General features: G+C 53.6%; 2 protein-coding genes across 13 annotated transcripts in view; one reads left to right on the top strand and one right to left on the bottom strand.

Moving 5' to 3' along the window:
• Positions 1 to 27,376, top strand: part of GRPEL1 (GrpE like 1, mitochondrial) — a 972,139-nt gene that overhangs the window by 800,456 nt on the left and 144,307 nt on the right. Inside the window, exon 1 of one of the 11 annotated variants that reach the window (XM_050792212.1) lies at positions 6,095 to 6,098. The exons of the other annotated variants lie outside the window; for them this stretch is intronic. The gene's annotated coding sequence lies outside the window, so the exon portion shown is untranslated. Of the gene's footprint in view, positions 1 to 6,094; positions 6,099 to 27,376 lie in introns of those variants that run through there. 11 annotated transcript variants of the gene reach the window in all.
• Positions 1 to 27,376, bottom strand: part of SORCS2 (sortilin related VPS10 domain containing receptor 2) — a 554,540-nt gene that overhangs the window by 522,549 nt on the left and 4,615 nt on the right. The window lies entirely within an intron of this gene.

Below are 27,376 nucleotides of genomic sequence, written 5' to 3'. Positions count from 1 at the left end.
TGAGCTCATGAGAGAGGACCAAGCCCCAGGACCGTCCTGGAATGGGAAGGAGCAGAGGGAGTGGGAGGTCCACAGGAGCCCCTGATCCCTCCCGAGTGCCACACCTGCTGCTCCTTGTTACGGTTTGACTCTGTCCTCACCCAAGCCTCACTGTAATCTCCAGTGTTCGTGGTGGGGCCTGTGGGGAGGTCACGGGGATGGAGTTCTCATGAATGGTTTAGTACCACCCTCCTTTGCACTGTACAGGAAGTGAGTTCTCCCAAGATCTGGTTGTTTAAAAGTGTGTAGCACCTCCTTTTTCTCCCTCTTTTTCTCTCTTTCTCTCCCTCTCTTTTTCTCTCTCTCCCTCCCTCCTTTCTCTCTCTCTCTCTCCTGCTCTTGCCAGGTAAGACACCTGCAGGCTTCCTACCATGAATAAAAGTTCCCTGAGGCCTCCCCTAAAGCAGATGTCATGATGCTTCCTACACAGCCTGTGGCACCACGAGCCAATCAAACATCTTCTCTTTATAAATTACCCAGTCTCGGGTATTTTTTTTTTTTTTTTTTTTTTTTTTTTGTTTTGTTTTGTTTTGTTTTGTTTTTGAGATGGAGTCTCGCTCTGTCGCCTGGCTGGAGTGCAGTCGCCGGATCTCAGCTCACTGCAAGCTCCGCCTCCCGGGTTCATGCCATTCTCCTGCCTCAGCCTCCCGAGTAGCTGGGACTACAGGCGCCCGCCACCTTGCCCAGCTATTTTTTTGTATTTTTTAGTAGAGACGGGGTTTCACCGTGTTCGCCAGGATGGTCTCGATCTCCTGACCTAGTGATCCGCCCGTCTCGACCTTCCGGTATTTCTTTAAAGCAATGTAAGAACGGATTAATACACTCCCCCAGCCATGGGCCACCATAGGTCATGAGGTGTGGGAAGAAGCAGCAGCTGACCAAAGCAAAGGGCCAGAATTCCAGAAGGCGAGGTTTCTGAGACCACAGAACACGACTCGGCCGAAGCCTGCTGCTGCAGCTTCCCAGGGGCTACAGTCCCAGCCCCGCCTCCTCTCACCCTTCACACTCATCACAAATTATCAAGAAGCCATTCCACCTTCCCTGTTTGGTGCCTTAATGGTGCATTTGTCTTCACACTCGAGGAGGATTAAGCACGAGGCTGATTTCAAGGAGAAAATTAAATGTTGTCAGACCTGCCTTCCCCAGCCTGGCTCAGCCACGCTCCCCGGGCTGCCCCTTGGGGCTCAGCCCTGCAAGGTTCCCAAGCCACCTGGGCAGAGCGGAGCTTCCAGGGGACTTCCCAGAAGATGGATCCTGCTGCAGTGCCTAGCGGGGCCCTGGAAACCAGCATGTCAAGCCACACAGTCTTTCCCCACCAGCCCTGGGACCCCCAGCTCACGCAGCAGCCCCACCCTCTTTGCATCGCTATTTTAATTTGCTACTACAATTAATAAAACGCAACAGCCATTGAGTTCCTACCCGGTGCCTGGTAGGTATCAGTCATCCCTCTGAACAGATGAGAAAACTGAGGCCCAGAGGAGTAAACTCACCTCACGTGACACTTGACAGCATGGACTTCAGAATGAGGCAGCCAGGGTCAGATTCCAGGGGTGGACAACCGCACAGGTGACAGGTGTGGGCCACAGGCCAGACCAGGCATCTTCTGAGATGCCCTTCCCAAGCCCAGCCCTTCCCAGGAAGGCACCAGGAGGCCCCTGAGGCGCCTGCACTGGGGGCGTAAGCACACACGGGTCATGCTGTGATTCTGGGGTACCTTGGTGGACACGTCTAGAGAACATCCACATGGGCACCGAGTACACGCCCCATTCCTGACTTTTGGCCCTGAGACTTCATTTCAGAGAGAATTCATCCTAGGAAACCACCAGACACATGGATAAAGAGTTATGTCCAAGGGTATTAATTGGGTTAATGCACGTCAGCATAATTATTTATAACGTAAAAATGAGCATCATTCCAAGGACACAGTGATAGAAAAATAAAGAAATGACCATGTGGCCACCTGTCCTTTCCAAAGGATTTTCACCAAGGTAGGAAAATGCATACAATATAATGTTAGGTGCACAAAGAAAAATTCCAAACTCTGTGTGTGTGTGTGTGTGTGTGTGTGTGTGTGTATACATATACACTAAGGTCCTTATCTTTGCACAGAAGAAAAATGGGATGGGAAGGCATCAAAAAGCTGGCCATCGGTATCTGTGAGGAATGAGAACGTGGGTCATGTCCAGTTTCTTTTTCCTTAGGCCTTTCCTCTCGCGAGGTCTAAAACGAGCATGAGTCCTGTCCTTCATTAGAACACGAGTCTGGTTTTTTGTTGCTTGGTTGGTCGTTGTCTTTATTACAATACAAATCTTGGCAAATTCAAGGCTCAGGAAGTCTGGGATTTCAGCGTCCTAGGGTCCAGTTAGGATCCAGGCAGAGGAGCCCTCCCTCCACCAACCCAGCCAGGGCCTGCCTGAAAAAAGCAAAGGAGCCTTTGCGTGTTCCTGAGTGAATGAGTTGAGGTGGGGTGGAGGGAGAAGAGGAATGGTCTCCAGCCTCCCTGCAGCTCTTCTGCAGAAACCCCTCCCCAGGCCGGCCCCATGACCACCCTAGGGAGACCACAGCTGCCGTGCCTAGTGCTCACACCCCACACAGGTGTGCACACCCCGGCCCTCCCCACACCTGCCCTTTCCAGATCCTCCCGTTCTCTCCCGCCACAGCCTGGGGAGCCCGACCACAGCACGGGGCCTCCCTCCCTGCACCAGCCCTCTGCCCTGGTCGCACTACCCTTGTTTTTAAACAGCTGGAATCGCATTCGCGTGCCAGACGTGCACCAAGCCAGTGGCTGTTAGCATATTCACAGATCCCCACACACACCACCAGTCCATTTTAGAGAACTTCCATCACCATGCCCGTTAGCTACCACCCCCGTGCCCACCCCCACCCGTCCCAAGCAACCACTGACCTGCTTTCCGTCTCTGTGGCTGTCTCGATTCTAGACACTCCATAGACATGCAGCCATATAGTATGTGGCTATTCGTGGCTGACTTGTTTGACTGAGTGTCCTGTTTTCAAGGCCCATCATGTATCAGGTGTCGGGGCTCCATTCCTGTCTGTGGCTGAATAATATTCCACTGTGTGGATGAGCCACATTTGGTTTCTCCATGTCTGTTGCTGGACATTTGGGTGGTCTCACCTTTGGGTACCATGAATCTTGCCATAGTGGGGACACGGGTTTTCATCTCTCTGGGGTTTATACCGAGGAGGGGATTGCTGAGTCACAAGGCACTTTCTGTCCCTCAAACATGCCCAGTTCATTCCATCATCTGAGGTCCCAAAACGCCTTTTCCCCTTGCCTGGGGGGCTCCAAAGCCATCCCGACCACCCTGGCCCGGGTGGGTCATCACTTGCTCCATTTTCTCCTAGCACTTAGCCCCATCTGAACTTATTTCACTGTTTTTAGGTTTTTGGTCTCTCTCCCATGCTAAAAAATATAAGCTCCGTGAAGGTAAGAATCTGAATGGTTTGGTCCGTATTGAACCACTGCCTCCTACCACAGGGCCAAACACTCAGAAGATACTCAATAAACATATGCTTAACTTAATATCTTCCTCCAAGAGTCAGCGAAGTGCTTCCATTTCCAGGAAGTCTGCCTGGGCCTCCTACGGAACGAGCTGTCCACTCCACGGTCCAGCAGCTCTAGAAGATGAGTGTTGGGTTTTGTTTCCCCTCCCTGGACTGTGGGCTTCAGGAGGGAAAGCCTCTGTCTTTCCTTCCCTGTTCCCCTATGCCCTCGCAGGCCCAAAGCATGTTAAGGGCTGGATGGCTTTTGCCAAACCACTGTCCCACCCGACATCCCTGTGGTTGCAAAGTTCTGCTGAGAGGTGGGTGACTTGGGGTAATCCGAACCTGCCCCCAATTCAATTCCAGCTCTTGCACACCTTGAACAAGAAGAGCGCCAAGGGTATTCCCAGCCACACAGGAGGTCACTACGGAGCTCTCTGGTTCTGCTGGTCACGCAGCCTGAAAAAGGCTCACCCGAGGACATATGCATGTAATACCCAGAGAGCTCATTCAAACTGCAGACGCTGGGCCCACGCACAGGCCCGGGGTCTGGTGGGACCAGGATGTTTGCAGCGAGCTCCCATCTCTGCCTTTACAACAAGTCCTCAGGAGATTCTGATACACACCAAAGTCTGGGAATAACTCCTCAAGGACATCAGTTCAAAAACTCAGGGGGAAGAAAGGTGATAATATTTGCCCACAAGAATGTGGGGACATCTGGTCAACCCACAGGGACATGGTCGGCTCTGTGAGTATGAAGGGCAAAGTCAACATGATTAGATGTTTAATTGGGTGCCGTCACTGAGCTGACGCATTTGCCCACATAAATAATTATGATTTATTAAACAGCATTCTGCTTATTAAAGCTTTCTTCCCTCTCTCTCTGACAAACCATTGGGGCATTACTTTGTTTTGAAAAATCATTCCTTTTTTAAACAACCTGTGTGGGTGCTGCTTAATTAATCATGCAACTTGGAGACATAAAAGGAATTAAACGTGGGGGGTGTTGGAAATTTCTCGCAAATTCATCCGCAAGTCAATTCCCACTGCTCGGTGACCGAGCTTGGCCTTGGGAAGGAGCTGGAAAGTGTCATGTTTCACACATGGGATGCACCTGGCGAGGCCACCCCACAGCGTGCAAAACAGGGTGGGAAATAGGAGCCACAGGCACTTCGTTCAGGTCCCCACACATGGAACTTTCCAAAACTGGGGAAATATCCATTGGCCCCACTCCCTCTGAGCTAGACAGCAACCGCTTGCCTGAATCAACCTCACCCACCTAAACCAATGCTTACTAGATATTTCCAGAAAATAAGCTTGGAAATCATACAAGCCCCTGGCTCCAACTGGCCCTGCTTGGCATCAGGAATTAGGAGAATGGCATCTTCTTTCTCCCTCTGCCAGGCCTTCATCCACCCATTCCTTTTCTTTCCATTACCCCACCACGCCTTAAATCCAACAGTGGGGTACAGAGAAGATTCAGACAAGGCCCCTGGACTCCACGTTGCACACTCAGTGGCAGGAGCTCACCCATCAGCAATTCATGACACACACCAGGGAGAGGGTGGCCATCCCCCCACCAACCACCAAGCCTTGGTTTTTGCCTCGGGAGGCCGGGAGGACAGCTCCTCGCTGGGCCCCATGGCACCCAGCTGGCTCCCTCAGTGCAGGACCACCTGACACATCAGAGCTGCCTGCCACCAGCCTGGCACACAGACAGCTCAGGCCTCGGAATCTGAAGTCTCAGTCCAACTCCAGTAAAACTAAGGCCTCCGCTTTGAGTGGTCAATGAACAGCTGTTGTTCTAAACTGTATACACTCTTGGCGGAACTAGTTCTGAAATCCATGACACAAATTCCTGGCCTCTTAAATCCAGCAAACCCAACACTCCTTTATTTTCACGACGATGTGGAGTCATCACGGTGGAACACGAGGGTGCAGAAGACGGGAGTGCAAGCGTGAGGGTCTCACCGTGCGGCTGCTGCGGGCAAGGTCTGTACCCTGCACAACAGGGTCCTGCCTACCCTGCAGGCCATCCACAGGCCCTCCAAATTCCCAGCCTGATATGCATTGGCTGTGTCCCCACCCAAATCTCATCTTGTAGTTCCCATGATCCCCCTGTGTCATGGGAGGGACCCAGTGGGAAGTGGTTGGATCGTGGGGGTGGTTCCCCCATGCTGTTCTCAGATTAGTGAGTTCTCACGAGATCTGATGGTTTTAGAAGCATCTGGCATTTCCCCTGCTGCACTTCTTCCTGCCACCTTGTGAAGAAGGTGCCTTGCTCCCCCTTCCCCTTCCACCATGATGGTAAGTTTCCTGAGGCCTCCCCAGCCATGCCGAACTGTGAGTCAATTAAACCTGTTTCTTTTATAAATGACCTAGTCTTGGGTAAGTCCTTATAGCAGCGTGTGAACAGACTCATGCACAGCCTTCAACAGTGAATCATCTGGATGCCCAGGCCGCAGGCCAGACCCATTAAACCCGGCTCCCAGCATGGGGCCCAGACAGCAGACATTCTAACGCCAAGTTAGAGAACCCGGAGTCTGGGTTCGGGGGACATGGACACAGGCTGTCCCATGGGTTACCTCAAACTCAACATGGTCCTGAAGTCTGACATTGTCTCTGCCTTCAGAAAGCTGTTATTTCTCATAGACATGGACACACACACACGCAGCATAAACAGACAAAAAGATCAGCTAAATCCAATGTGCAGAATATAATTAAGGAAATGAGCAGGAAGCAGAGATGGTACAGAGACACAGTGGTCCCCAAAATAAGTAGGAGCCAGCTATGCATGCCAGGCAGAGGGAGTCACCCAGGCACAGGCTCTGAGATAGGAAGGGCCTAGCATGTTCTGGAAGCTACAAGAACACAGCATGGCAGAGCGCACGGGAGCACTGTGTTCCAGGGCAGAGTGCCTGGGGGCAGTGCAGTAAGATTTGTGAAATGAGAAAGGGCCGGAGAAAGTGTTTGGGTTTTATCTTAAGTGTGCTGGGAAAGCCACAGGACAGCGTTTCCCGGACATGAACGTGGGTGGCATAGTACAGGCATCATAGAGGCAAGTCCTGACATTCCTATTGGGATTCGTCGTTATAATATTGAAGGGTTGCCTTCTTGCCCTTTGCCCTCAAATTCCCACTGGCTTCAGAGATCTGAAAACACATGTAGTCTGGAATCAACCTTTTGTTAAATGCAGAAAAGGTGTCTAATGATGCTCACATCCCCAATCTCCTGTTTCCATCCCATATACTGAGCATAAATAGAGACAAAGAATATGCATTAGGTTTCGTAAGGAATATTTTTTTAAATGCCTTTAATCTCTTGAGAGAGGAATTATTTCAGTGGGCTAAAGCCAATATCTATAATTAATATCTATGAAAAGTTACACCCAAGGAAAAAACTTTTCAGGCAAAAATCCTCACGCGATTTCCAGGTAATTAACAGTTTGGTCTCCGCCACGGTAAAAAAATAGGCTTCCACCTGAAACTAATTTCCTTTATGGCTACCGAGGCCATTCTTGAAGTGATGGAGGAGAAGGTGATTAGAATCCATTTACGCAGCACAAATAGGAGGTGACACCTGCCTGGATGGGAGGTGAGCCGGCCAAGTGCAGTGAGGAATGCAGGATCTCCTCGCTGGGGATTTCTCTAATTGCTTAATCTGACCTTCTACTCGGGCCAAGTCCGCCCACTCAGAAACCTCCAAAGATAAACTCTGGCTTCAGGAGGGCTCCTCCTGACCCCCAATCCATCCAGCAGCTCTGCCCACCCTGGCCATTCATGCACATGCCTGAAGAGCCCTCCCCACACAACTGGGGAAGCCCCGCCATGGAGATGCAATGGCCTGTCCAACATCACCCAGCTGTACAGGGGGAGGCAGCCTGGGACCCTGTGCACTGTGACCCCGGCTGGCACAGCTGTCCCCTCTCCTAGACTCTCGACCCTCGCCACACTAAAAATACACAATCCCTTCAAGAACCCTGCCCCTGTGAGCCCAGCTCAGGTCCCCACAGCTCCCATAGGTCAGAGCTCCAACCCCCAGGCTTCCCACGTGGCTTCATCCTCACACTGTATTTAACAGTTGGAGACTTTTCCTCTTTGTGTGTGTGTGTTGTCACACACCCCCACACACAGCTACATAACGAGTCAGGGAAAGCCGAAGGCCCCGGCCGTGGGCATTTTTATGGAGGGTGTGGTGGCCACACCACTCTGCCCCACCCTGGGGAACTGCCTTCCACTCGCAGATGCTCAGTAAATATTTGCTGATTTGAGAGTGGTGGAAGTTTTGCCAAATTTTGCTTCCAAGTACCTTAAAAAACCTTCATTCTAAGTAAAAGCACATGGCCTGTGAGCCTCCTGCTGCAGGCTCTGGCCCCTGGAACCGGCAGGCAGGATGGACCGAGATGCCACGTGCCAGGCGAGTCGGTTACGTGTGCTTTAAAAATAACTTTCCTTTGTCTGCAGCTCAGTGTCCACTCATCCATCCACTCATCCACCCCACAGACATCACTGAGCACTGTGATGCCCGAGGGCCAGGGCACCAGCAAGCTGCAGGGTCCTCGGGCCTCATGGAGGGGTGGCAATGGGGCAAGGGCCAGGAAGGCAGGGATGAGATGGAAGTTTCCAGATCGGGCGAAGGGACCTGACAAGGAGGGGACCCAGCAAGCAGCCAGCATGGAGTAGGTGAAGGGGAAAAAGGAGCCCCATGGAGCAAGGCCAGACTTGCTCTGAAAGACTTTAAGCTAAGAAGTGAGGCCAGATCCAAGCATCCAAAGACGCGCAGCTGCAGTGTGGATGGAGGGTCAGAAGAGCCACAGGAACCGCCATGCAACGTGGACGGAGGATTGGAGGAGTCACTCAGGCTTCTGCGTCCCCAGGAGGCGAACCACGGAAACCACCATCTCATCTCTGGCTTTGCTGCTGGAGGGCGGGGCAGGCTGATCTCAGCCCCCAAGAAGACACCCCCATCCAAATCCCAGAACCTGTGCATGGGTTCCCTTGTAGAAATGTTGCAGGTGTGATTAAGGCTCTAGGGAAGGGAGAGGAGCCTGTATTGTCTGGTGGCCCTAATGTCATTATGAGGGTCCTTATAAGAGGGAGGCGGGAGGGTCAGAGCCAGAGAAGGAGACGGGAAGGCAGAGATTGGAGGGATACAAGGAAAGAGCATGAGGCAAGGCATGTGGGCACCTCTGGATGTTGAAAAAGGCAAGGACACTGAATCTCCCCAGGAGCCTCCTGAAGGAGCCAGTCCCACCGACACCTTGACATTAGCCCGTGCTGCTGAGTTTGGACTTCTGGCCTCCAGAACCGTAAGAGAATGAAGCTGTGTTGCTTCAAGCCACTGAGTTTGTGCAGTTTGTTACAGCAGCCACAGGATTAAAACAGGGAGATGTGGCCTGGAGTGAATGGCCCGTGGCCATGGACCCCTCCGTCTACCACTGCAGACCCCAGGTGGAGCAGTGCTGGGCTGGGCGGTGGAGCTCACCATTCCCACGTACAAGGCAAGCGCATCTCCCCTCACTGCTGCTTTCTAAAGATTACCCTGGAATAAAGCAAAGTTGGAACCACCTGGCACTACCCCCACAAACCCACTGTCCCTCAAGTTCGTGAGCAGAACAGACCCACAGCCTGGAAACAACAGCAAAGACAGGCGTCCTTCGTGGCCACCAGAAAAGCAGCCCCGCTGGCAGCCTCATCACCTTTCCACAGCCTCAGCTGTGTGCTGACCTCACTAGTTCTCTGCAGAAACCAGACATGCTGGAATGTGCTGTCTCTACAAGGGGTGAGCTTCCCATCACTGAAGGTATCCCAGCTGGAACACAGTGACCTCTGCGCACCCTGGGAACTGAGCTCCTGTGAGTCTATCCCAGGACCACTCCTTAGCAACCTTCCTGCACACAGTCAGTGCCATGTGGAATTTTGGCACTGGGCTGAATGAATCTGCCCAGCCGCTGCCTTAGACCTCTTTCTGTAACAGAATACCACAGACTGAGTAATTCATAAAGAATAGAAGTTTATTTGGTTCTGGAGGCTGGGAAGTTCAAGAGCACGGTGCTGGCCTCTGGCGAGGATCATCCCATGGTGGGAGGCAGAAAGGCTAGGGCAAGAAAGAGGAAAAGGGGAGCTGAAATTCATCCCCTCATCAGGATGCCACTCCCATGAGAACTAACCCACTCCTGAAATAACAGCATTAATCCGTTCCCCAGGGCAGAGCTCTCATGACCTAATCACTTCTCAAAGGTCCTACCTCCCAACCCTGTTACACTGGCAATTAAATTTCAGCATGAGTTTAGGAGGGTTTCAAGCCATAGCAGTATCCCCGCCCACCAGCTGTCCCCGCAGTGGGGAGAGCTGCAAGCAAAGGCTGGCTTCCTTTAGGGAAGACAAGAGGAGCCCCAACTGTGACTCACCTTCTCTCCCACAATTCCTGTAAACAGACACCCCAGACCTGGAGGCTGGAGGCAAACGCACAAAAACAAGCACTCCCAGTTGACTTCCTGGCAGAAGGAAACCAACCCGTACCCATGGCTCACTGCTGTGCATGGGTTCCCTCATAAGGAACCTCACAGCTCTGGGGCAGGGATGTGGAAGAAAGCTCCAAGAAGCCAGCTTCCAGCCCAGCCCAGCTCCTGAAGACATGTGGCTGAGTCCACGATAGCCAGGGCTGGCTCGTGGCATCCAGGTGCCTTTCCAGGGATGGGCCATTGGGAGACTCTTTAGGTCTCCATCTGGAAAGGGGACTGGCCTGAGAATACTGAGACCTGGCTCTAGACCCAGCTCTGCCATTCCCAGGGAGAGAACTCTGCCCAACGCACTCACCTCCTGGGCCTCAGCTTTCTCATCTGTAAAATGAGAACCCAGCCAGGCTCCTGAAGTCCTTGCAATGCCAGCAGTCCCTGACTTAACACAGCGATTCTTGGCTTATTTGGGTTGAGTGGGGCAGCAAGCTTGAGGGCACCGGAAGACTCAGATCAACACTGAATGTGTGGCCACAGAACACCTCCATGTCCACGGCTACGACAGCCACCTTCAGTGGTCTGCACCATTTCCCTGACTGCCTTCAGTCCACAGCACCATGTGATGGAGCCACCTCCGGTCCTCCCCAGGCTGCCCTCCATGCCCTGGACACAAAGATCCCAGCTGTCCCAAGACAGCTTGCCTTTGCTGGTGTGGCATGTCACCTCCCAGTGCCCTCCATCCCATAACCTGTCACTGCAGTGGCTCCACAGAGCACAGTGGCTACAAATGGCACAAGCACCCACGGAGGAGGTGCCGCAGCCCACGGGCGAGATGGCGGTGGAACCTCATGCCAGGGGTTGCGTTTACTCGTGAGCCAGATCACCGTGGATGTGACTCAAGCAGAGCGGAGGACTGAGGATCCACCAGGCAGCAACCACAAAAGCAGAAGGAGGGGACGAGCGTGGCCCTGCCACATGAATGGCAGTGGCTCTGTCACCTTTTCCAGTGGAAGTCACATCGCCCAGAGCTGACACCTCTAAAGACCCAGGCAGCACAAGGTGGGGAGGGCACTGTCCAATGGCCATGGGTGGGCAGATGACCCCCCAGTGACAAGGCCAGAAGAGGTTCAAGACTGCTGCTAAGCCCTCCTCCAACTCCTCACCCTGCCCTCCGTGGGCTCCTGCCCAGAACCTGCACTCTCTTCTTCCAGTAACAGCTCTTGATCTTCATCTGGAGACCAAATTCCTCCTCCAGGCTCCGTCAGCGTGGCTCCAGGGTTGGGTGCGTGGGCCTAGCCAGGCAATCAAAGCGTTTCAGTTTCCTGGCCAACATGAAGGGTTTGGGTGGGCATGTGACCCAACCAGGCCAGGGAGCCTTAGCTCTGGCTTCCCTTAGGAGCAGGGACAAACAACAGCACTCTTTAGCCTGTTTCCCATGGACCAGGACCTGGAAGGGCTGCCTGAGAAGGAAGCCCACATGCAGTGAAAACAGAACCCAGAGATGGAGACAGATAAGGAACCAAACCCGGTGCCTACGTTAGAACCCCTGGAGCCAGCCATGCCTGAAGCCAGCCCCCTGGACATACTGATTCTGTGAACTTAGGAATTCCCATTTTTCACTTCAGCTAGTTGGAGTGGGGTTTCTGTGACCTGTCACCAAGAGTTCTGCTCAACACATCCTTTTGTACACGGCATTACAGGAGATATAAAGGCAGAGACAGGAAATAGGAACGTGTTCTCCACCCCCCAGTAACTTTAAACCAACAGGAAAGATCTGCCCAACCAGCCAGTGCACAACCACATGCTGACCTGTGCAGTGTGGGCTACAATTTCCGCAGGGTCTGGGGAGAGAGGAGAACCCCAGAGGGCCCGGTAAGAGGAGGCAACTTCCAAAGGTGGAGCCAAGGAAAGATGTCCCCTGCAGCCCTCCTGCAGTCCGCTCCCATCTTCTCTTTTCAGAAGAATACCTCTCCCCCATCCTCTGGATCAACAGGCACCTGGGCCAGGGCAGCCACGGAAATTCAGGCCACCAAAGGGGATTTAGCCACACAGATGACTGGGAACATTCCTGATAGAATTATGCAGAAACAGACACCAGATAACATTCACGGTCTCCTTCTAATACTACAACAAACACTTCTATGGCATTTTCCTCCAGGTGGGGAGACAGTAAAAGGGATGAGGGATTAGCTGACAGAGTGAGGCCTGCTCCCACCCCTCCTCTCACAGGGGCCCCCACCTTCTCACACCTGCTTCTTCCCTAATGGTCTGTATATCCTTGATGGAACTTCACGTGGACGATCTGTCTTTAAAAGGGGTCCTAGGCTGGACGTGGTGGCTCACACCTGTAATCCCAGCACTTTGGGAGGCTGAGGTGGGGGGATCACTTGAGGTCAGGAGTTCAAGACCAGTCTGGCCAATATAGTGAAACCCCATCTCTACTACAAATACAAAAATTAGCTAGGTGTGGTGGTAGGCGCTAGTAATCCCAGCTACCAGGAGGCTGAGTCAGGAGAATTGCTTGAACCCAGGAGGCGGAGGTTGCAGCAAGCCGAGACCGCACTACTGCACTCCAGCCTGGGCAACAAAGTAAGACGCCATCTCAAAAAATAAATAAATAAATAATCAATCAGTGGCGTCCTGACAAATGTTAGGGAGTGACCATCCCAGCGCCACCGCCTGCCCCACCCCCTGGACACTCCCTCCTGGCGCTTCTTGCCGTCCCTGAACTCTGCTGCAGCTCTGGTCTGCACCCTGGCGATGCCTGCCTCCCTCCCTCCCTCCCGCTCCTCCTGCCACCTCTGAGAAGCTTTTCCAAATTTCTCCAGACAGCAAGGTTTAAGGGAAATTTTTGCTTCTTGCAGTAGAATGAGAACTCAAAGTCAGAATTTATTGACTTAAGAAAAAAATGCAGAAATGCAAAAATTTCTTGCACAAGTGATTTTGTGGCCATGACTCAGCCCTGCTTACAAACCCTCAGGCGTGCCGAGGAGCAGTGGAGCCTGGGCCCACTCCACCCAGGCCAGGTCACAGCTCCACTCCCAGAAGAGCCCTGTGGGTTCACCGAGGTACTGGCAGCTGGCTAACTACCCTCCGCCTGCCTCTGCCAAAAAGCTTCTCTCGTTGGGGGCTCAGGAATGACCACTGGGGGTTGGTAGGTGATGGATGTCCGGGCCTCCTCCCTGGAATAAGAGAAGCGGACACTGCTTGGTGCAAGCTCGGAACCCAGCACTTTTGCCCTCATTGTATCACAGCCACGACAGTCTCATCAGGTGGGCACCATACACCTGCATTTTGCAGGAAAGACTTGACTCCGAGAGCATAGGCAATCGGCCTAGGGCGGGCAGCCATTAGCAGCAGAGTTGGGATGGTCACTGACTGGCCACCTGCAGCCAGCCATCCTGGGCACTGCATCAAGGTCAAGCATTTGATCCGGGCATGGTGGCTCACACCTGTAATCCCAGCGCTTTGGCAGGCCAAGGTGGAAGGATCCCTTGAGCCCAGGAATTCAATACCAGCCTGGGTTACTCGGAAGGCCAAGGCAGGAGGAGGGCATGAGCCCAGCAGTTGGAGGTTGCAGGGAGCCAAGAACGCAGCATTGCAGTCCAGCCTGGGTGGCAGAGAAGCCCCGCCTCTATTTTAAATAATGGTGATAATAAGGATCAAGGGTAGAAAGCCCAGCCCTCAGCCCACAAAGGAAGTGAGTGGGTAGGCACCAAAGACGACTGGGGACCCAGCCTTCACATTATCCGCAAACGCCCCCACCCACCTGGCACTACACAAGGCTGATGACGTCCTTTTCTGGGGAATGCCACCTCCTCTGAGAGACCCTCCCTGATGCCACCCCAGTCAGAGGCCCCCATCACACATGCATGCTTCAGAGCATCCCCCCCATGGGCTCCTGCCCTGGGGCCCCGAGGTCACCATCTGCCCCCACCCCAGAGGGCTGTAACCTCACCAGGACATGGACCATGCTTGGTCCGAGCCACAGACGTCACCCCTCCCCCTGGCAGGGGATCTGGCCCAGAGTCATAGCTCATGACTAAATGCATGAGCCGCTCCAAGTACACCTCCCAAAACGCTCTCTGGGGCAAACACAAATTTGGGCCAAACCCCGGTAGATGTCAGCAATCGTGATGTCAACAACAACTCATGGATTAGTTCGTCAGTAGGTTCTGCCTGGTCTTCGTCCCTTCTCTGATTATGCCGAAAACCAGACCCCACAGCAGGGAGGTGAGTGAGAAGACAGAAAAAAAAAAAAAAAAAAAAAACAGATTGGAAGTGATCTCAAAATTCAAAGATCAGCGCCTGCACTTCAGGAACTCTGTCCCTGACTGCTCCAAACACGCAGTCGAGAAGGGGCCAAGCCCACCGAAAACAGTCTAGGAGGGGGGCAGGCCACACGCTGGGGCCCTGGCAGGGGCTGTTGCCAGCAGGGGAGGCTGGGAGCTTCCTAAAGAGAGGGGTGCCTGGCCTGACTCTCTACACGGCCTCCCAAGTCCTCGCACCCCAGAGGCCACGAGTATCTCAAGACCCCAGGATGGGCCAGGCCACCCCGAAACTGGGATGGAGTCAGAGCCCAGGACACAAAGATATGAGAGATACAGAGGCACGCAAGGCCCAAGGTGAGGGGCACAGCAGCAAGTCCTCTGAGACGGGGGCAGGGGCACGCTCTCAGGCCCTAAAGGACAGGGTGACAGAGCCAGCTGAGGAGGGGGCATCTGAGCAGATGCTGGCTGTCCAGCACCAGGCCACGACCTCCACATGTGATGTGCTCCCATCTACAACAAGGCCAGGTCAGTGTCCTTTCCCTCCCAGGGAAGAGAAAGATGAAGTTCCATGAGGTCTGCAGCTTGCAGGGCCACATGAAGCCAGGAGGCAGCAGAGCAGAGGGGCTGCCTCCATGGAGGGCAGAAGTATGGTCTGGGGTGAGGGACGCAGGCAGGGGCCCCCTGGGGCAGGCCAGGCTGTCTGCTGGAAAGGTGGGGCCCTTCACACGCTGTCCACCCCCGGCCAGCGTTAGGTGAGCCAGGTTGGCGGCACACAGACCAGGCTGGCCTCGCAAACGGGTCACGCAGCCTCTCAGAGTCCCTCTGTGTGCTCAGAAGACTGAGACCAGCGCCCAGGGCAGAGGCAGCTCTCTGCAGGGTTACCCTATAGGACTAGAGAGAGGGGGTGCCTGGTGAGCAGGAGATGAGGCAGTGCATCCCCTAGAAAAACTTGGGGGACCTTAGGCAAGAGAGGGCTGAGGGAGACACAACCAGGGCCAAGCCAAGCCCCGGCATCCCACTGGGACTGGGACTGGGACAGAGAGAGGATGGAGCTGCAACCTCTCGCCCTTGAAACAGCCATGGTCATCCCTTGCCTGTGGCTGCTGGGGTGTAGAGAGGAAATCATTCACTAGTCTGTCCAGTGTGCCTAGCACACAGTCTGGCACACAGGGGGCCTTAGGAAATGTGTCTGCAGAGAAAGAAAGGTCAGAGGGCAGAAGACCGGCCCTGCCTCCCTCCCCTCCCCGCCAAGCCCCTGCCAAGCCCCTGCCAAGCCCCTGCCTGCCAATAATCCTCGAAGTCTTCAGCACACAGTACCCACCGGAGGCCGTTTGGAAAGGCCGTAGGAGGCAGAAACCCTGTGGGGGCTGGAGGGCTGGGGGCAATGTGCGTCCTGTCCCAACATGCTCCTGGGACGGTCTCCAACCCCCACCTGCCCCAGCTCAGAAGCCAAGGTGACCAGCACCAACGCCCTTCCGCATGTCCCAGGGTGTGAGAAGACCAGGCCAGGGAGGGAGCTGGGGGCCGCTTCGGTGGTCTTCTTTGCCTTCCTGAGTCAGGAAGGTGGACCCCAGCTGTGCCTTCATGGGCCAGGCTGGCTCCCACCTGGGGCCAAAGGACACTGCGGGAGGTGGGATCCTGGAAGAAGCCGCCCAAAAGCTCCCTTCCCACTCCTGACAAGTCTCAGAAGTTCCCAGGTTTTGGATTTCCCCGTCACTGCCCAGCCCTCTGCTCGGCCACGGGTGAGATGGAAAGAAATTCCGACTTGATCTTAGAGGTGAGAATTCCAGGCAATAATTCATATCAGGAAACTTGTGAAAAACCAGATGTCAACGAGAAATACTTTCTTTAAAAGTAAACTGGAGGAGCTGAATGTTCATGAAATACGCTGGGCTTTGTTCCACTTTAGCAAACTATTCAGGAAATGGGAAGAAGTTGGAACCACATAAAATCCCCCTAGAGAAAGAAGGCACATTCTGATTAGGGGCGACGATGCAGTCTTCCCTGGGACTGGAGAAGCTCGTTCCCGCATCGCTAGACATCCTCCCCGCTCCCTGTACCTTTACCTCCACGGGGAGGGGTCCTGCCAGCCCCAGGGCGGATGAGGGAACCCAGGCCTAGGGGACTGGGGAGCTGGCCCCAGCTCAGTGCTCAGCGCAGCCCGCTGAACCTGCCCGCCTCCAGGAGCCCGAACCGTCTGGCCACGGTGGCCACCACACTCCAGCCCAGCAGCTGGGCCCTGGCCAGGCGCTGGGTGAACGCAGAGAGCAGCCCAGTGACTCACATCGGCTCCCAGCCCAGGCTGTGTGGGCGGGAGGGGCTCGGCGGGGCCAGCAGCAAGCCTTCCCAACCACAGCTCAGCACTGCACCTTTCCAGCCCTCCTCAAAGGGACGTGTTGATGTGAATTAGAAGAAAAGACAGTCACGGACACAGAATGAAAAGCGAGGCCCCACACGTGGACAAAGGCCATTTTCAGGGCTCCCTCCATAGAAGGCCCCCCGAGAACTCAGAAACTGGTGATTCCTCCGAAGCTGGCCCAGAGGGAAGGCTCAGGGCAGGGCGGGCGTGTAGATGGATGAGCGAGTGAGCAGTAGGTGATGCTGGGCGCGGGGCTGGTGCGTAGATGGATAAGTGAGTGAGTGAGCAGGTGGGTGATGCTGCAAAGGCATTTCCATCAGGAAGCCCAGGTTTCTCCAAACCTGCTGTCCCCTGGGGAAGCCCTCCCATGGTTCAACCTACCCCCAAGTCCTCTGTCTTTGTTGAAAGCTGAGCAAACCCATCTCATGGGTTTCTTGTTTTGTCTTGTTTTGTTTTGCTGGGTGAGATGAGGCTGGGATCATCAAGGATGCTATTTAAATGCCCTCATTCAATTTGGGAATGGGTGTTTTCTCACCACGGAGTGCCCTGGCTCCTGGCTGACCCAGTGGCCCCGCCGTGGAGGCGTGGGCGTCACCAGAGCCTGGCTGCATACCCGCGACCGTGAGTCAGCGGCTGCTAGACTGCTTCCCCTCTGCCCAGGACTCCTCTCAGGCAAGAGACAAATCTTTATGTCTCTCTGGCAGCCAGCTCTCTTCTCTGCAGATATGTGCCATAATCCCCACCCCACGGGGGGGAGATTAATTACTGCATTAAAGAGCTTCCCAGGTTACTCGTGGAGCCGGCAGTGGGCCAAGGAGCCCAGCTCCTCACTCACCAGCTTTGCGAGGACTCGACTCTCCCCAGATTCCCCAGCAGGGAAACTAGGCCTCTGAGCTTCAGGACCCATGACCTCCTCCTAGCTCCTCCTTTCAGAAGTCCCCAGATTTTACTGAGCATCTACTAAGCGCCAGGGGCGTGGGGAGCAAGAGGGAATGAAACAAACCAAAGCCCTGAGCCGCTAGAGTCCATACCCTTAGTGGGCAGGGGAGACCAGACAGGAGGCCTGGGGAAGATGGGGACACTGGGGCACGGCAGAGGGGACAGGACTGCATCATTCCCATGGGATCCATCTGTCCCCATCGCATCCCTCCAGCCAAGTCCTACCTCGCATGGTGTTTTTGTTTTTTGGCTTTTTTTATTTGTTTGTTTGTTTGAGACGGAGTCTCAGTCTGTCACCCAGGTTGGAGTACAGTGGCGTGATCTCAGCTCACTGCAACCTCTACCTCCCAGGTTCAAGCGATTCTCCTGCCTCATCCTCCAGGATAGCTGGGATTACAGGCATGTGCCACCACGCCCAGCTAATTTCTTTGTATTTTTTTTTTTTTTTGAGACGGAGTCTCGCTCTACCGCCCAGGCTGGAGTGCAGTGGCCGGATCTCAGCTCACTGCAAGCTCCGCCTCCCGGGTTTACGCCATTCTCCTGCCTCAGCCTCCCGAGCAGTTGGGACTACAGGCGCCTGCCACCTTGCCCGGCTAGTTTTTTGTATTTTTTTAGTAGAGACGGGGTTTCACCGTGTTAGCCAGGATGGTCTCGATCTCCTGACCTCGTGCGGGGCTTCACCATGCTGTCCAGGCTGGTCTCGAACTTCCTGACCTCAGGTGATCCACCTGCCTCTGCCTCCCAAAGTGCTGGGATTACGGGCGTGAGCCACCGCGTGCAGCCTCGTGGCGTTATTTCTACATGTTCCTGATTCTCTCTGCTTGCCCTTTCTTCAAGGACCCATGACCTTGGACGGAGAGGCCTTTTTATTTTCAACCAGCCCCAGCTGAAATTAGGCATTTCCTTCCATTCTGAAGCAGGCAACAAGTCACAAACATATCATCAGTACCTGGGTGTCACCAACAGAAATCACAGATATCTCCAAGGCCGGATCACAGTTCTTATCGATCTCAAAGTATTGCTTACACTCAGCACAACTTCCAAACTATGGAAATCATCACACCTGCTGCAAGTTCTTATGGAAGTGTTACTGAAGAAATTAGTTTTAGTATTTTGATAACTTCATTGCTATGAAATTGGTTTCCTCTGGATCTATACTTTGTTTTATGCTAATTATAAAATCCTCATTCTGAGAAAGTTTCATGAGCTTCTCCAGGATTGGGGTGGGCAGGAGTCTAGGGCACAGAGAGAGCTAAGAGCCCCCGTGCCAGTTTGGGGTCCTCAAAGCCAGAAAACCGCTGGGTGTGTGTCCTTGGTCCACCCAAGGAGCCTAACACAGCCAGGTACACAGCAGCCGCCTGACATCATAGCTGCTGCAGGACCCAAAGTGGATGCCCAGAAGGCCTATCTGACGGTCAAATGAAGAATCAGAAAACAAACTTGGCTGGGGTTACACGGTATTGATGGGAATAAATTGAGAAAAACATAGGGTTTTTATTGAGTGCTTGATTTTTACAGAGTGAAAATTGAATTACTTAACTGGTCAATGAGGTAGTCAATTGGGAAAAGTGCCTAAAAGCAGAGGAGGAGGAGAAATGGGCTTGAACTTGGAAGGCAAACGGTTACCCTTAGCAAGAGCGGCCATGCCGAGCAATGCCTCCAGGAATGGTTTCCTTTTCCACCCTTGGCCCGGCACCGGACCAGCCTATTTCTGACTTCCCCAGGTTGACAGACCTGGATTTCCTGGGCTCAGAGAGATACCCCTCCTTGGGTCACAAGTAGCAGAATTCAGAGGTTATGAGAACAGAACAGAGAAAGGTGACTCCCACAACGCAGCCTTGCCACTGTGTCCCTTCTAGACACCGGATTGTCCTCACGCCACGTATTTTCTCCTCCTGTGGATTTCCTTGGGGGTTGCAATTATGCTACTGACCAGCAAGTGGGTATGAGGCAGCCACAAGGGTGATTTCTGATGCAGATAAAAACTCAGGCTTGATCAAAAACTTAACATAAGCCAGGCACGGTGGCTCATGCCTATAATCCCAACACTTTTGGAGGCTGAGGCGGGTGGATTGCTTGAGCCTAGGAGTTCAAGACCAGCCCGGGCAATACAGCAAAACCCCCATCTCTACTAAAAAATACAAAAATTAGCCACGTGTGGTGGTGTGCACCTGTAGTCCCAGGTATTTGGGAGGGTGAGGTGAGAGAATCACTTAATCGGGGGAGGTTGAGGCTGCAGTGAGCTGTGACCGCATCACTGCACTCCAGCCTGGGCAACAGAGCAAGACCCAGTCTCAAGAAGAAAAAAAAATTGACATAGAATTACCATATGATCCAGCAATCCCACTTCTGGGCATTTACCCCAAAGGACTGAAAGCAGGGACTCGAAAAAATATCTGCACACCCATGTTCACAGCAGCCTAATTCACACCAGCCAAAAGGTGGAAACAACGCAAATGTCCATCCGCAGATACACGAAGGCAGGAAATGTGTTCTGTCCAGATGGTGGAATATTACTCAGCCATAAAAAAGGAAGGAAATTCTGGCACCTTCCACAGCCTGGGCGAACCCTCCAGACATGATGCTGAGTGAAATAAACCAGATACAAAATGACAAATGTGTATGGTTCCACCTATATGAGGTCATTAGAGCATCAAATTCATAGAGACAGAAAGTAGACTGTGAGTGGCAGGAGCTGGAGGAGGGGTGATGGGGGTTAGCGTTTAAAAGGGGCAGAGTTTCCATTTGGGGAGATGAGAATGTTCTGGAGAAGAATGGTGGTGACAGGTGCGTGACAATATGAATGAATTGAATGCCCCTAGAACCATACACTTAAAAAGTATTAAGACAGTGAATTTATGTTACATATATTTTACCACAATTTTTAAAACAGTAATAAAGTAAAAAGATTTTTTTTTTTTTTTTTTTTTTTTTGAGGCAGAGTCTTACTCTGTCGCCCAGGCCAGAGTGCAGTGGCACGATCTCGGCTCACTGCAATCTCCGTCTCCCGGGTTCAAGTGATTCTCCTGCCTCAGCCTCCTGAGTAGCTAGGATTACAGGCATGCGCCACTAGGCCCAGCTAATTTTCTATTTTTACAAATTTTCACCATTGGCCAGGCTGGTCTCAAACTCCTGACCTCAGGTAATCCGCCTGCCTCAGCCTCCCAAAATGTTGGAATAACAGGTATGAGCCACCGCGCCCGGCCAAAAAAGAATTTTAAAAAGAACTCGGGCTCAAGAGCGAAGGAATTCGAACCACATCTCAGGTCCTCACTAGCTGTGTGACTGGGGGCAAGTCCTCCCGCCATGCCGAACCTTATTTTCCACAGCTGTAAAATGCATATAATCGTGGTATCTACTGTGTAGGTCTCTCTATAGGAGCAAATAAAATAAGTGGGTGTGACATGCCTGACACAGCATCCGGCACCTAGATGGGGGCTGTGATTTTTTTTTTTTTTTTGAGACGGAGTCTCGCTCTGTCGCCCAGGCTGGAGGTCAGTGGTGCGATCTGGGCTCACTGCAAGCTCCACCTCCCGGGTTCATGCCATTCTCCTGCCTCAGGCCTCCGAGTAGCGGGGACTACAGGCGCGCACCACCATGCCCAGCTAATTTTTTGCATTTTTAGTAGAGACGGGGTTTCACCGTGTTAGCCAGGATGGTCTCGATCTCCTGACCTCGTGATCCGCCCGCCTCGGCCTCCCAAAGTGCTGGGATTACAGGCGTGAGCCACCGCGCCCTGCGGGGCTGTGATTTTTAACTTTATTATTACTAACCAGCGGTTCCATGTAAATAGTGAGGGATTATTATTCTAAGTTAAATTACATCAGAAGCAGAAGCTGGGAGGTGATCCTAACTGCCGGATCTCCCCGGCTGAGGCTTGGGAGATGCTATCTCTACTTCTGATGCTTCAGAAATATGCACGGCGAAAAAGCCTCATAAAGAATTCTTTCTGAATTAAAACTGATCTGAATGGAAGCGGCCACACTCTGCCTGGCTCTTTTCTTTCTCTCATTTGAACTTCATTTATCTGAGCATTGGGAAATGGTGACTTGCAAGTGATGTGCTCGGTATGAGTGAAGGCAAGCTCAACATTGCAGGAAATTATCTGCTTTTGCAAGAAAATTACTAAGGAAAGAGAGTGCTGTTATTTTAAGATCTTCGAGCTGGTGTGAGAAGAAACTAATTAAATGATTGTAATTTTCTGTGCAAATACAGTAACTGACTGCTACAGAAATGCAAAATAAGAAGGAGCTTTTCCACCTCAAAAGGACACTGGAGTTTTACATTTTTTTTCCAGTCTTTCCAGGAGAGTCCTCACTCACTCAAGTATCCCTATTCCATTTGTTAATGACAAATGGAGCTTAACTGGAATACAGGTGAGGAGTACTATATGCCTACTGGGAAGCTGTCCTGAGTCGTGGGCTGAATGGAAAAGACGTTGCTGCTGCCCTCAGCGGGCTGTATATCAATCAGCAGCGAGCAAGTTGCCTAAGTCTGTGTTTTACAACCTTGCAGAGCAGGTCAGGGATGGTCCGTGGGAACCTGCTGGGAGCGGGGAGATTGGTACAGGGCATTCCCACCCCCACCATCCACTTAGACTGACAGACCCATGTCTGCACTTCTTTTACACCCAGAATCCAAGCTCACATCCAGGACGGGGCTTTCCAAGAAAAAGCAGGATGTGAAGCAATGCAGAACGCATGCCTTCACCTTTCCAATGCTACAGATGGAGACCTTGCCCTCCCGGCGGCCAGAACCAGGCATCTCTGCTCCCTGGACTTCCAAAAGGGGAAGACGTTGGTCAGGAACAGCAGCTGCAGCCACAGCCAGGCTTCTCAGTTCATCAGCATCCCTGCAATCCATACAGCACCCACCCAAACTAGGAATGAAGGAGGGGCGAGGACAAAGTGGGCTGTTGGCAAGAACCTGTAAACAACTCATCCTTTAGAGTACGAAAAAAGAAAGACAAGGCAGCCCCCAGAGAGGAGGCAATGTACAAGCTTCCCCTCCGTTTCTTCCTGCACCAAAACAGGCACAGGGATTCTCTGCAGCGTCCCAGCTGATCTGCCCGTCACTCCAGCCTGCCCTCCTTCGAATCATCTGCCCAAGTCTTAGCCTGACTCTGAAAAATCACCATAAAATAAAGTGACGGCTACGCCGAGAGGCCCACGCAAACTCTGGGCTGCCTTCTCATCGGAGGGGCGTGCCGAGGAATGAGGCTAATTTATGACCTCTTTAGAATGCTCTCAGGAACCTCCACGCAACTACAAATTAAATCGCCCTTTATTAAAGTAAAAGTGGATTTGTGAAATGTGCTCAGGAACTTTATTAACAGGGCTGTCTCCGTGCCTTCGAGCCAGGCTTCTTGATGAACGGCTGAGTCTCTCCTCTGCCCGTGGGCGCTCCAAGCTGCTCCAGCCCCCAGGCCTCTCTTTCAGCCTTAATATTCTCAGCATCCCAACCTGCTCCTCAGCCCGGGACTCTGTTCATCCTGCGGAGCAGCTCCGTCTTCACCTCCTCCAGGAAACCTTCCCAGACTTCCCCAGCGCAGACTCACACAGCACCTAGAACGCGCTGCAATGAATTCCTGTCCAGACCAAACATGTCACCCGGGCAGGCTCGCTGTATCCTCAGCACCTAACAGCGCTAGGCACACAGAGAAGCTCGGTAAAGAGCTGAGGTCAACAGCTACCACGAGCTGGGCCTCGAGCTAGTTTCCAGAAGACAGTGAAGATGCAAGCGAGGTCAGCACTCTTAGGAAACAAGGTGAAGGAGGACATTGGTGGGTCTGCTGGCCAGGCCCCCATCCACGGAGCGCGTGGCCCCAGCACTGGCCTGACACACAGAAACCATTATCCTCATTTGATAAATTAGGGAAAAGGCTCAGAGAGGTTCAGTCCTCATCCAAGCATGAACAGCAGGTGAGACCAGCCGTTCCTGAAGTTCAACTCTCATGGAAATCTGCCTCCTTCGTGACTACTTGAAAGAGGCTGTAGTGAGGTTCTTGGGCTGGGCATTCCAAAGTCTCTTCTACTTCATTCCTGTCTCCATTCATATAAATAAAATACAAATAAATCAGCAAATGTGTACTAAACATAGACAACGTCCGGGTTGGTAGTGACCTTGGAGATGGTCTAGTCCTGACGCTTATCTTACGGATGGGGAAACTGACGCCTGGGGAAGAGTGGGTACAGGGGTGGCCAGCATGATGGGAAGGGAGGGGTGAGCGCCCAGCTGAGCGATGCAGGGAGATAACCCAGGATTCCCCAGGGAGGAGAGGGAAAGCAGCACCAGCATGTTGGAGGGCAGGGGAGGGACCCAGGGGTCAGAGCCAGAGGCTACGGAGCAGCATGGAGCGCACCCCTGGGTCCAGCTGGGATCTAGGCTCACAACCACAACTCTGGACCCCTCAGTCAGCCACTGGTGGTCCCGCTTCCCCCACAAGCCGAAAGCCCCTGCAGTTTGGCCTGCAGCATGGACATGGAGCTTCCTTTTGAGCACTTCTAGCGAGGAGGGATCAGGGCCTCCAGAGCAGCACGAGAGCCCATCCACATCGCTGCCCTGCACGTGGGGCAGCTGAAACAATCCAGCCTCCCCCAGCTCTGCGCTTCCCCACTGTGCACCAGAGGGGTGGGCTTCCAGCCCAAAGCTGGGTTTCTACCCCATAACCCCTCCTGCTCACATTCCCCGGGAGTGGTGGCCCCTCAGGCTAGGACCCAGCAAGGCAGGGTAACTTAGGTCAGGTGAACTGATTGCAGGGAGTGGGAGAGTGGGTTTGGGAGCTTCTCAGGGGTCCTCAGAAGCGACAGGAACAGACCAGCACTTGAGGGGGTACACAAGAGAGGACAGAACGTGGGGGATCCACGGTCAAGGTCTCACCTGCTAAACTTGGATGAGAACACAAAGAAAGGCAGCTCCCCATCCCTGAGCGGCCCGTACCACCCAGGCCAGGGAGTGGGTCTGCGCAGGCCAGACCACAGCAAGAGCCTCTCTCCTACACCACTGAGGCCAGGGAAGCAGGTCTGCGCAGCTCCCCATCCCTGAGCGGCCCTCACCACCCAGGCCATGGAGTGGGTCTGTGCGGGCCAGACCACAGCAAAAGCCTCCCTCGGACCCCAGCCAGGAAACACCGTGGGCAGGAGCCCTGCTCAGACAGCCCCTGCTTCACGGCACAGGCAATGGCCACGGGCAGCCCCTCCACCAGCCCACCTGCCCTCTGCACCCCAGAGATCTCTGCTGCTCCCCTCAGTCCCACCTCCCCAGCCTTGTCAGCCGTCCTCATCCTCCTCCACCTGTGGCCCATGTGACCGCTCCCCAGGTGAACTGAGCTTCCCCGCCCCGCCTTGCCCTCCCTGTACCTGTGCCTCCACACCCGCCCCCACCTCACTCCTCCTGAATTGCATCCCTGGGGCTCTCTGCCCCACCCCACCCCCACTTTGGGCCACAAGCACTTCAAGAGAAGGAGTCCATCCCCCTGGCTCCAGGCCCTTCCTCTGCACCCCAGGGCTGACACCTGAAACACGATGACCAAACGAGGGCCCAAGTTGAGAGAGAGCAGAGAGAGAGCACGGCTCCCCATCCTCCTGGCTCACAGGAGAACCAGAAGGACAAGGACTTCTGCGCAGTGCACTCAGCAGACCCCATGGCTAAGCACCCAGGAAACGAGGCCTGCGGCTGCTTCTTACCTTCGCCCTAAAAGCAGCTGATTTGGAGGCAAAATGTGAGGCCACGTGGAGGGTTCTGGGCACAACACCCTCCCCTTCCTGCTGGGAGCTCTCAACCCATGCTCCGAATGTCAGTGACCGGGACGAGGGCAGAAGCCCTGGGTCAACTCGTGAGCCTGCGGTTTGCACGCTGAGACTTCCCTAGACTCAGCCCGCCCTCTGCATGTCCCCATGTGCTGCTGCCTCTCTCCACGCAGAGTCCCTGGCTCCCTCACGGTTCTTCATCCAGCCGCCAGGCCCAGGGTCCCGGACAGGCTTGCCCCAGCAGCATCCAGCTCCTGGCAGCAAGTATGACAGGCACTCAGCCCTGGTCACCACATCCCTTGACCTCTGCCTACTTCTGTCTCTCTCCAGGTGGCCGCTGGACACCCTCGGAGATGAGCTGTCACGACAGAGATGCACTGCCTCTAGACAGAGGCCCAGTACTCACAGGCTGACCAGCCACAGCTCAGCCACCAGGGGCCACACCTTGGGCTCCAATCCAGCCCCCACCCCTAGTGCTGGGAGGCCCACACTGTGGGGGCCTAGAATTCCAGGGTAATGCACGGCAAGTTCAGCAGACTTAAATGCAAAACCCCAAGCTTGGAGCCACCAAGCTGTCCTCTAAGGTGGACTGGAGTTGACATCACAAAACCACAAGCATCAGACACAAGACTACAGGTCAGCTTTGTCATGGATTTGAACCCGTTCATTTAAGAACTCACATGGTCTCTACACTCTGGAGGTTGGCCTGGAGCCTAGAAGCCCAGCACCACTCAGGACGGAGAGAGGCCTGCAGAGCCAAGGCAGATACGTCCTCTGCATCCAGCCACGCACCTCTCTCCAATCCACTCTCCTCCTCTCCCTCAGCCCCCTCCACAGCCCTGGTCCACGCCTCCCCCTGGCAGCAGCTCCTCCCTGAGCCTCTGTCCAGATGTCTCACCCTGCAGCCCTCACCAGCCCCATCCCCCACCCTGCCTCAGGGCTCTTTCTTGATGTCATTTGCTGAGCTCCTGCTGTGGGCCAGGCTCTGATCTGAGCATTTCACATGGAAGATCTCACTTCACCTGCACCGCAAACCTGTGAGCCTTACTTCTCCCATTTTCAAGATATGGTCACTGAACTCCAGAGGATTTAGTCCATTTGCCTGGATCCCAGAGCCAGAGAGCAGCCGGGCCAGGATACAGACCCGGGCAGGCTGTCTCTGAAGCTCAATCGCAATGTCCACCACGCCTCATCGCCACATTGACTCTTCAGCCTCACATCTGGGGTCCGTCGGGAGCTTTTGAATCTGTTTTTTCCAAACTTCTTTTCTCTGGTTTGTCTCCATGCATAATGCATTCACTCTCACTTTATATAACACACACATACCTTCAAAATTCCTACCCCCCAGATCTTGCTCAAGTTGGAATGTTGTTATTCTGGAATGTTCTCCATCTCCTATATACTCCACCTACTCGTTCTTTAGGCCAGCCTTGATGCCACCTCTTCCATGCAGTCTTCCCTGATTTCGCCATCAGCATTATCAGGGGAGGGTGACACTCGCCCCCTCATATCCTAGCAGTTCATGTTCATCTCCCACTAGACTACTCCGAGATCCACTACTAAACTCAGGGGATGCAAAGGAAGCTAAGACCCCTTCCCTGCTATCAGGGTCTGAACTGTGTCCCCCCACCAAAATCCATACGTTGAAGTCCTAATCCCTAGCACTTCAAAATGTGACTGTATTTGGAAGCAGAGCCTTTAAAGAGGTAACTAAGTTAAAATGAGGTGGTTAGAACAAGCCCTGATCCAGTATGACTGGTGCTCTTACAAGAAAAGGAGATGAGGACACAGACACACACAGAGGTAAGACCATGTGGAGACATGGGAGAAGGCGGCATGGCAAGGCCAGGAGAGAGGCCTCAGAAGGAACCAACCTGAACAATACCTTGATCTCTGACGTCCAGCCTCCAGGACTGCAAGAAAATACATTTCTGTTGTTTCAGTCACAGAGTCTGTGGCACTTTGCCCTGGCAGCCCTAGAAAGAGAATTCACCTGCCCTCGAGGAACTCGACGCCCGGCAGATGTCATGATGGAAATCTCACGCAAACTTGGGGAGAG

The sequence above is a fragment of the Macaca thibetana genome, chromosome 5, assembly GCF_024542745.1.
Source record: "Macaca thibetana thibetana isolate TM-01 chromosome 5, ASM2454274v1, whole genome shotgun sequence".
Classification (NCBI taxonomy): domain Eukaryota; kingdom Metazoa; phylum Chordata; class Mammalia; order Primates; family Cercopithecidae; genus Macaca; species Macaca thibetana.
Note: the sequence above shows the minus strand (reverse complement) of the source record. Positions and strands in the feature narration are given on the sequence as shown.